General features: G+C 41.7%; 1 pseudogene; it reads right to left on the bottom strand.

Moving 5' to 3' along the window:
* Positions 1–8,173: 8,173 nt before the first annotated feature.
* LOC105988068 lies at positions 8,174–9,761 on the bottom strand (annotated as a pseudogene).
* Between the last annotated feature and the right edge of the window lie 667 nt (positions 9,762–10,428).

Below are 10,428 nucleotides of genomic sequence, written 5' to 3'. Positions count from 1 at the left end.
CACACCAATGTCTCCCACCTCCAAAGAAAGGGAAGACCTGCTTCCTACAATACTCTGTACAGGAGGAGAGTGGTTATTCCTACTCTGAAAGACAGGTACCTCAAGGTTCTGGAGAAAACCCAGACGCCATTGCCTTCCTTCCCATGAACAATGGATCCAAGGACACAGATGCCAGGCCCTAGACTTCCCCACAGGAAACGGGATCCAACTGGGGCCTCAGCTTCCCTCCCTCTGCTGCCCTGGTTGGGTTCCAGGTAAGCGGAAGGCTGTTTGTTAAGCAGATGCCAGGAAGCAGCACGAGCCAAGGTCAGATGATTTGCTTTTAAGTTAGTTACATTCAGAGAGCAACCTTTAAAATATCTAATTCATCAGAGATGTGTGCAAAGATATTTTGCTTCTTATTTACTCTGAATACACCAGGGGCCTAGAACTCAGCTTGGCCCTGAGGGTATAGGGAAAAAAGTTCTTAACATACTTGGGTGCTCTTAAGAAACTTCTTTACTTTCCTGAACCCCATTGCTCCAATAAAATAGAGGCACTGATTGCCTTCTAGGGGTTATAGTATTATTAGACATTTGTGATGTTCCTGCCTCACTTTTTGTGTGCTAAGATTATAGGTATGAGACACCACATCTGGCCTGCATATTAATTCTTTATGCAGACATCTAGCACTAGGTCTGACACAAAGCAATCTCCTTGGATTTGGCAATCACTGTTTGTTCTAAGTTAATTATTCACATGAAACTATGTAAAGCCATATCCTAAATCCCTAAGACCTTACATTCAATTTTAGCTGTGATGCATGTATGCATGCATACACACACACACACACACACACACACACACACACACACACACACACACACACCTATATGTAACTGTATGTAATGTAGAAGTGTACAATTCAGCCCACAAGGACAAACAAACCTAAGTCCCCAGAAGCCTCGGGAGGAGAGATATCCTGTGACCAGAAAAGGCAGACCCTGAGTTGATTGGAAGAGCAAGAGTTAGACAGACCAAAAGGTGAGGTGAAAAATGGCAGGCTTTGGGTTTCAAAGCACCTGCAGTTTGTAGCATGTATTTGTAGCATGTAGCATCTCTCTTATTATCTTCTCTCCCCTTCAGAGGAATGCTAGAGGTATGGAGGGATTCAGAAACTTCTCCCCAAGGCTGTTAATTCAGCACTTTCCATGCTAATGCTCAGGTTCTAAACCACTATGGCAACTTGTTCGGCTCCTCACTCCTGCAGAGATCTGCTCCTTCTGGAATATTTTTGAAAGCGGGTCACACAGAGTTCTCCTCTTCCCTTGGTAACCTGGTAGTGGTTGCTTGACAGGAGGTGTTGGCCTGCTGGGTTCAAGGTGCAGTCTGGAGGTGGGGTGAGACCTTCCTTTAGATTTGCACAGGTGAGGACAGCTCCCCCACTCCCCAACACACATACCATGCCACTTCTTCTTAGCAAGCTAAGCCTGCTCTGTGCCTCTTGGCAAACCTTCTTCACCCTTCACCTCCCCAGCCTCTGTCTTCAGTGGTCATCTAGTTTTTTATATCTGCCTTACAACCTAGTAACCCCAAATAAAAAAAGGAGCCATAGATGTGGCTTGACTGGGGAACAAAGCAAAACCCAGTGGGACTAGCCCCCTATTAATCAGAAAATCATGCTCTCCTTACTGTCATCTCAAACTGAGTCAGGCTTTTAGCAACAGATGGTTTCTCTGGAGTTTGTGGTCAACCAAAAGCCCCTTACACCAAGCCAAAGCATTTAGGCAAAGACATTTCTGTACTGCTGGGAATTCCAATGCCTAATTACATCATTGTAGGAATTCAAAGAAGAAGTTACAAAAGCAGTACATGTGTTCTGTTTCAAATCAGAGAAAACAATAATAAGTGGAGAAAAAAATGAATTATCATCCCCCATTCCTCTTCCCACCTTTATCCTTCTCAAGGTTAACCAGTATGAGCAGTTTGAAGCCTATTCTCCCACAGGACACAACAGACAAAGGATTTTCTTTTTCCCCCTGATATCATGACCTATGCCAAGCGATGGCCTGCAGACGGAATCTGTCCTGCAGTATTTGTTTGTAAATAAAGTTTTATTGGAACACAGCCGCATCTCTTCATCTGTATGGTGTCTTTGGCTAGATTTTTTTTTTTAACCAGAATTGTAAAAGTGAGTAGTTATGACACAAGTCATGTGCACACAAAGCCTAAAATATTTACCACCTGGCTAAGAATTACAGAGAAAATTTGCCTCTCTTTGTGCTCCAATTCAGTTTTTCACTTAATATTCTGGGTACTCTATGTCACCACTTACAGATCTCATATTTTTTAAAATAGCTATCTATGTCATAATTATTTAAAATTTAACAATTTCTCAATGGTTTACTATCAGTGAAACTATAGAACTTCTCTAGAAAGAAAAAGTCTCTCTCTCTCTATATGAAGTTTGTGAAAGTTCAGAGTGACAGCTGTCCTAAAGATGGTATTCATGGCAGCCCCCTCCGCTCCCCTCGGGTTTGTCAATCCAGCTCCAGGTAAGGCTTTCCTTCCCTGTGGTAATAGCTAAAGTCACAGCATATTGCTCTGTGACTTGTGATTCATTAAGGCTTTGTTTCCTGCGGTCATTGACCTTATGTCTGTGATTCCAAAGGTCTTCCTCAAGCTGGCCGTCATGTGCTCGCTGTCTTCTTCCTGCCATCCTGTCTGGGAAGATAAGCTCACTTCCGAGCCCTCAGCCCACCTCTGACTGGGTAACAGAACACCAGCATCAATCCCACAGGCTGACACTGTTCTTCCTCTCACCCTGACCTGCTTTCCTAGCCTCCTGTGCAGGCCCACATGGGAAAGACCATTTTAGCTCCAGCCCTTTGCCATCTGGAACAGTCTTCCGGAATATTCCTGAAGGCTGTAAATCTTTGCAAACTTGACTTTCCTTTCTGGCTCCTACTTGTAAATTTGATGACTCTGTTATTGCTAATTTTTAGCAAAGCAAACTTGGTAAAAAAAAACAAAAAAACAATGCTACAACAATATGACAAATATCATGGGCCTGAGAATGTCTGTTGGTGTTTGTGCTGCCCCCTAAGGGTTCAAAAATGCTACTGAGTAAACTTGATTTGGTCAGTCCAGTCTTGATCAAAATGCTCACAGTTTAATTAGTATTATTTTTTATTGTTAGTTCTAGTCTTGGAAAGGCATTCGCCTTTGCTAATAATGAAGGAGGTGTATACCATGGTCTATTTGATGTCTCGATGTCCATACTATTTGATCTGTCCAGAAATCTGTCTTGTGAATAAGAAATGTAAACAAGAGATTACACTCAAAAATAATCTCTTGTTATTTGCAGTAACACAAAAGTCAGAATGAGCTGGTGGTTCATGACTGTAATCCTAGCTACTCAGGAGACTGAGATGTAAGGATTTCTGTTTGAAGCCAGCTCAGGCAGAAAAGTCCATGAGACTCTTATCTTCAGTAAACTACTCAGAAAAAGTCCAAAGTGGTACTGTGGCTCAAGTGGTAGAGCACTAGCCTTGAGTACAAAGAGTCTCAGGAACAGTACCCAGGTCTGAATTCAAGCCCCAGGACTGGCAAAAAATAAAGATGTTATAATGAAGTTCAGTGTCCAACAACGTATGGTACATATATGGTATTTGCCTTAAAAATAATGCTCGTGAAGCATTATACCATGTGAAGTTTAAGTAGCAACACACAGTTCCATCAGTATTATACAATATCAACTAAATATTCATGGAAATAAGCTGGGAAGTAATACAGCCAACGCATCATTTGGTTTCCTATGAATAGTGAAAGTAGGCATGCATGTGTATATATATACCTGCTCATATTCATTTATTGGGCAGATCCCACTTTTGTTTAGAATTGTGGTGGGTGACCATAACTTTTTGAATAAATTTTGATGGTCAAAAATATTTTTCTGGGCTGGGAAGGTGGCTCAGTGGTAGAGCACTTGCCTTGCATGCATGAGGCCCTGGGTTCGATTCCTCAGCACCACATAAGCAAAAAGAAAAAAGCTGGAAGTGGCGCTATGGCTCAGGTGGTAGAGCGCTAGCCTTGAGCTGAAGAGCTGAGGGACAGCGCCCAGGCCCAGAGTTCAGGCCCACTACTGGACCCAAAAATATATATATATATTTTTTCTGAGGTATTTGTGTGTTTGTGTATGGGGGTGGGTGAGGATTGAACTCAGGGCCTGTATACTGTCCCTTAGCTTTTTCATTCAAGGCTGATCCTCTACCACTTAAGCCACAGCTCCACTTCAAGATTTTTTTGGTTATTAATTAGAGATCAGTCTCATGGACTTTCCTGCCTAAGTTGCTTTGAACTGCAATCCTCAGATCTCAGGATTACAGGAATGATGAGCCACTGGGTGCCTAACTTCAAATTAGGCTAGTTTTATACATTCATACTTTTTCCTGTGAGCATATCATACATTTAAAATCAAGAACAAAAGCATAAAGCTTATTTCTGCAGGGTACAAGAGCAAGGCTTTAGAATCAAATTTCTTAGATTTTTGTCCAAACTCTGTGTCCTTGGGAAAAGTGACTCAAGCTCTATTGACATGTTCCCTTAATAGTAAGTGGAGGTAAAAATAGTGCCTGCCTCTTAGAGATATTGTGAAGATCATGTATCCATCACGTATAAGTGCTACTTTTAGGTGGTTTTGGTAAGTGATAGGAGCCACTCCAAAGTGGCTCATCACTTCCTAGAAGCACATCTCATATGAAATCTTCCACCAACACTGGCTAAGCTTTTATTAGTGACCAAAAATAATGTGGCTTCTGTTTAGTGAAATCCATGCTTGCTTCCTTTTTAGACCTACCTCCATCTTTTATGAAAAGGTCCCCAATGTAGTTGAAGCCACATTTTTGTCAGGTATATGGGTCCTGACAGACAGCTTCCAGTAACAAAGAAAGTCTCCAATTAACTACATTAATAGACAGGCAAGAGTCACAATTTCTTGTATACCTTTTATACTGGGTGAAGACATCAATGACAAATCACTTAAGCCAATCCACAAGTCAGGAAGGCCTCTTTCAAGGATTCATCAACATGCTAATGATTTCCACAGTGAAAACCTGTTTCTGACATTGAGTTTTCTACTTAGGAAAACATTTAGTGTTTAGATGTTTTGTTGTTGTTGTTTCCCTCCCTCAAAGGAGTGGCACGGGGAACACTCCAAACAGGCTCTTTGGAATGAGGCTTTTCTGATGCCAAGTGGGCCAACCACCACTGTTTAGAATGGAATGAAAACGTCAGATGATCTGCATATGTACTCACAGCCTCTGCTGAAGCGCCCCAGAATAATTGCACAGGAAGTACTTGTAAAGCAAGAAAGACAGTCCTTTGCCAGGTAAGCACTTAGTAACTATGTGCTTACTAAATCTGATGCAAAAAATGCTAATTAGCTCAGTATTTTTTATTTTTTTTTTAATGTTCCAGTACTGGGGCTTGACCTCAGGACCTGAGCGCTATCCCTTAGCTGTTTTACTCAAAGGATGGTGTTCTACCATTTGAGCCATACCTCCACTGCTGACTTTTTTTGGTGGGTAACTGGAGAGAAGAGTCTCATGAATTCTCTTGCCCTGAGCTGGTTTAGAACTGTGATCCTCATATCTCAGCCTACCGACTAGCTAGAAGCCACCAGGGCTTGGCAAAGCTCTGTATTTTGAATTTTATACTTCCATATGCATTCCTTTGCAGATTTTGACTATAGTCTTCTTCCTGCCTCTTTTTCTTTTTCCTCTCCCTTTTTCTTCTTCCTTTCCCTTTTTCCCTCCTCCCACTTCTTGAGAGCTTGATTGAAGGTCTTAGCAAGGAAAAATAACTACCCTTGAGCAAAGAACAATCTTCCTCTTCCTCTTTCAGGGACTGAGGAGCTTACCGAGGGACGCACATAAAGCCACATGGAGTGGTGAGGGAGGAAGAATGAGGCCAGTCCAGCCAGTGATACAGGCCAAGTCAATGGGGTGACAGATGTGGCAGCCAGATTGCCCTCACAGCCCCTTCTTCCTTTTCTCCTTTCTCCTTCCTTCTTTCTTTCTTTCCTCTTTAAACACTTGAAACACTTCTGAGGTTCACATTAACAAGGACTTACGAATCAAGTCATGCAGGCCAATCATAACCGGGCCTTGAAGAACTATTTGAGCTCTTCACCCAGTGGCCTTTGAAATCCTGAGTCTTACAAGCTGTATCATGAGTCTTAGTCATGGGCAGACAGTTGCTGTAAGAATCCCAGCGTGCAGTCCCTGACACGTAACTGGTATTTCTCTTTTTTTAAGCATTTCATTTTTTAATAATCCTTGATAATTGATGTGTTGAATAAAATTTAAACTGCAGTCAGATTTGTCTGGTCTTCCATTAAAAAGCAGCTATAGGACGGTATGATATATTCGATTATAAAGGAAACTTTCAACATTATATAGTCCTACAGTCATTAAAATAAAATAGCAGTGTTAATCTCTTAACATTTCTTGAAAGGGAAGCAAAAGCAGAGCCATTTTTTTTTTACCTGTCAGAGTTCAGTTTAGATGCTTTCATTTTAAGTCAATAGCAAGGATATTCAAAACAATCAAACATCAACCTTTCCCTGATACAGAGAAATGAGCTAGGTCAGAATTCGCTATTATCCCCAAGACAAAAAGTTTCCCATTCATCTCTTCCCCCCTCACCCTGACTACTTCATTTACTTTCTCCTTAATGTTTCTCCCATGGCCTGGCACAACCTGATCCACTCCATGTCTGTCTACCTTCTGTCGCTGCTTTCTTAACAGTGCATCTCTGTTGCATTGGCCTCCAATCTTAGTCACCAAACACAAGGTCTCGCCTCAACCTCAGTCACCAAATACAAGGTCTCAGACATACATTAATAGCTCCCTATCCAAACAGCACATATACTTGATTTCTTTTCTAAAATGGGAAGCAAACAATTCTGTTGACCTCTTAACAGTATTCTAGCAATTGCAGTACAATCATTTTCAAAGCACTATAGAATTTGAAGGATAAGCATGACTTATACAGAACATACAAAAATATTTCAGTTTAATCTAGTTCTAGACTCTCTTAACTTCCTTTAGTCTATGCTATTGTTTCTTCTATGCCAATCCAACAAAAAGAAAAAAGTAGGTGTACAATCATTTTTAAAGAACATTTGTTGTGCATTATACCATTTGTTCCTAACCTGAGAGGAAGAATGTTCTACTATTTTGACCCTAATTCTATCTTGCTGAATATTGTATTGCTTACTGCAACATTTACAAAGGAAATTATTTCAGTGATAAAGTGAGAGCCTTTTATAAAAACAAAAAGGATGCACCCATGACATCTAACAACCCAAGTCAATAGAAGCTTACTGTTCATGGACTCTTACCTACAATACAATGCCATGTCAATAGTTCCATGTCCTTTCTTAGAAGAGTTCTCAACTTGTTCATTTTGCCACAGGTCTCTTCACAAAGTCTATTGCATATCTACATTAAACTACAATCGTATTGAAGTTTCATAACAGCTATCTAAAATTATCTTTATGACTACATATAAAACACCAAAATAAGAATAGGAACACAAATATGATTTTGGCTTTCAACTTGATAAGTAAAATCTTATGCTATCTCAGGTCAACTTTATAATACAGAACTAGCTGTGTACCGTTTACCATAGTGGGTAGAGGAAGTTATTACTACTTTTCAAAAGGCCCCGAAGTTATCCATGGTTTGTGTGTGTGTGTGTGTGTGTGTGTGTGTGTGTTGGTCCTTGGGCTTGAACTCAGGGGCTGGGCACTGTCTCTGAGCTCTTTTTGCTCATGGATGGCAATTTACCAGTTCAGCCACAGCTCCACTTCTGGCTTTTTGGTAGGTAATTGGAGATAAGAGTTTAATGGACTTTCCTGCCAGGGCTGGCTTTGAACCTTGAACCATGATCCTCAGATCTCGGCCCGCTGAGTAGCTAGGATTAGAGGCATGAGCCACTGGTACCCATCAACCATCCCATTTTAAAGAGAGAAGTGACAAGGGGTGCAGGATGCTGTAAGGGAACTAAAAGTAATCCATGAGGTAGCTTTGTTTTAGGCCATCAGAGTGAGAAAAGGGACCAGGCTACAATAAAACAAACAGAACACATGAAATGTCTCTTTTATAATTTTAATCAATGCACTTCTACTCATTTTGAACTCTCTCATAAGCACCATATTTAATGTCTAAGTCAATTTTGTAGGAAAGAACTTCCTTCCAGAACAAAAACAAAGATGTTCATTCCTCTAAATGTCCAAATTTAAAATCTGCCCAAACTAAACAACAAAAAAGCCGCACAGAAATAAAAAGTAACAAAAATCACATGGGGGGTCAGTGCACATCTTAGTCTTTGCTGTGCTAATTGTCCTTCAGCTGACTTGCAAAAAATTAACATCCTAGCTCATCAAAATACACATTTTCCATTGATGTTTTTCAAGTCAAGGATAATTATTAAAAAGTGAAAACTTGAAGGAATTCACAATTAATTTACCTGGCTCATTTAGAGATCATATACAGAATATGGAGATCAGGAAGACTGTTTACAGTACATCTGATTAGGGAGGTTCATCTTCAAAGTTTAGCTTTCTTCCAAACAGTGTAAAATACCCACAATTCCAAGTATGAAGGGACACAGACCACCTCCTTGGAGAATTCCACAGGACAATACAGACGCCCGAGCTGTTCTTCATAGAGTGACAGGGCTTCTGTCAGATTGACACAGTTCCCTTGCGTAAAGTACTTCCCATCCTGTTTCAGTACTCTCATTGACAGGTCAAGAATCAGTCTGAGAAACTCCCATGTGGAATCTTCTTCTGGAGATGTGGAGATTGGAACCGCTGTCAGGTCATTCATCACATAATCAAACTCTCTCCCTTCTTTGGCGTACCTCCTCAGTACTGGGATACAGTCCTCTATGAGAACCTGATGGCGCTCTCCTTTAAGATTGTCTAAAATGTTACCACATGTTTTCTGCATGTGTTTCTTACATGCATCAATCACCATTTGGTCGATCTCTACCATGGTGACCATCCTTGGTTGCTGTTGGACTATCTCCCACAGTATGCCTCCATCTCCACCTCCCAGAATCAGGACATCTTTGCCCATGTAATCTTCCTTGCCACTTCCTGTGATGGCCTGGGTATAGGCAAAATCACTCTCTGCCAAGTTAACATCCCCGCTAAGGATGAGAATATTTCCAAACTGCTTTGAGTGTAGAATCTTAATGTTCTGATATGGCGAATCTTCATCGTACACCACTTCATCTATGTCATACTCAACCAGGCGTCCATCAGCAGTGGGCCAGTATCTGTCAATGGCCCCTCCTCGAATTATGGCTGGTAGTCGTTTCACCTGGACAGAGCTGTTCTGACTCAGTTCTTTCATTCTTTCTTCTACTTGGTTCAGAAGGCTGTCCATCTCGTCTTTGGCCCGTGCATTGCTGTCATAACTCTGAAGGTCCAGCAACACCAATCCATGTGGATAAATTCTCAAGTTGGCAAAGCTGCCATTTTTGTTGGTATAGGTTGCTAAATAGCCATGCTCCTGCCAGGTATGCACGGACTCTGCCATTCCCTGTGCCTGGAAAATGGGCAGGAGTCCTTTTAGGATAGTCTCACCATCAGTTTGGGTGCTGAGCATGAAGTCAAGCATGCTGTGCCGTGCTGCTGCGGCTGCCGTAGTGAGAAGAGGCTCTGTGTCAGGCCCGGGAGGGAGGGCTGGGGGAGACTGGGTGCCCATGACTGGAATGTAAAAGCACCTTGCAGATTGTTTTTCCTACTTTGCAGATTTTTAAAGACAAGACTACAGGGAAAAAAACAAAATGCTAGAATCACCCAATGTGAGAAGAGCTCATTTTGTTTTAAGAATTTATTCTTTTTCTATTCCTTTTTCTAAAGTGCAGCGGTGTTTGATGGAGGGGAAAGACTGGGTGGGGAAGGGTCTTTGGTCAGAACTGAGAGAGGAAAGAGCAGCTGCTGCCCCTAAGGTTCCTAGTAGGGGAAAAGGGGCCCCCTTTACCACCCTACTGGAGGCCTCCCGCCCCTCAGGAATCTCATAAAGAGGCCGGCTGGGGTATTTGGAGAGCTCTCCATTCACTTTAAATCTTATCTAAGAAATTAAAGCAGAAAGTATTTGGCTCAGATAACAAAGTTAATTGACATTCTTCTCATTCTGCAACATACAGACCAGTCACATCTTACTGAAGCAGGTGGGGACACTGCGCACTGACCAAAGCTCACCTGGGATTTCCTAAGCTACTTCTTTCTGCTGGCTGCCAGGCTTCTTCTGAGATAGTTCACTGTATAATAATACTCCTCTTTGTTTTCTGGGGAGGGAGCAGATTTTGTTTTTCCCTCCTGGAGTGCTCGTCCAGTCTCAGCTCTGTAATTGCAGCTTGCTGTTGACA

The sequence above is a fragment of the Dipodomys ordii genome, unplaced genomic scaffold (assembly GCF_000151885.1).
Source record: "Dipodomys ordii isolate 6190 unplaced genomic scaffold, Dord_2.0 Scaffold46, whole genome shotgun sequence".
Lineage (NCBI taxonomy): Eukaryota > Metazoa > Chordata > Mammalia > Rodentia > Heteromyidae > Dipodomys > Dipodomys ordii.
Note: the sequence above shows the minus strand (reverse complement) of the source record. Positions and strands in the feature narration are given on the sequence as shown.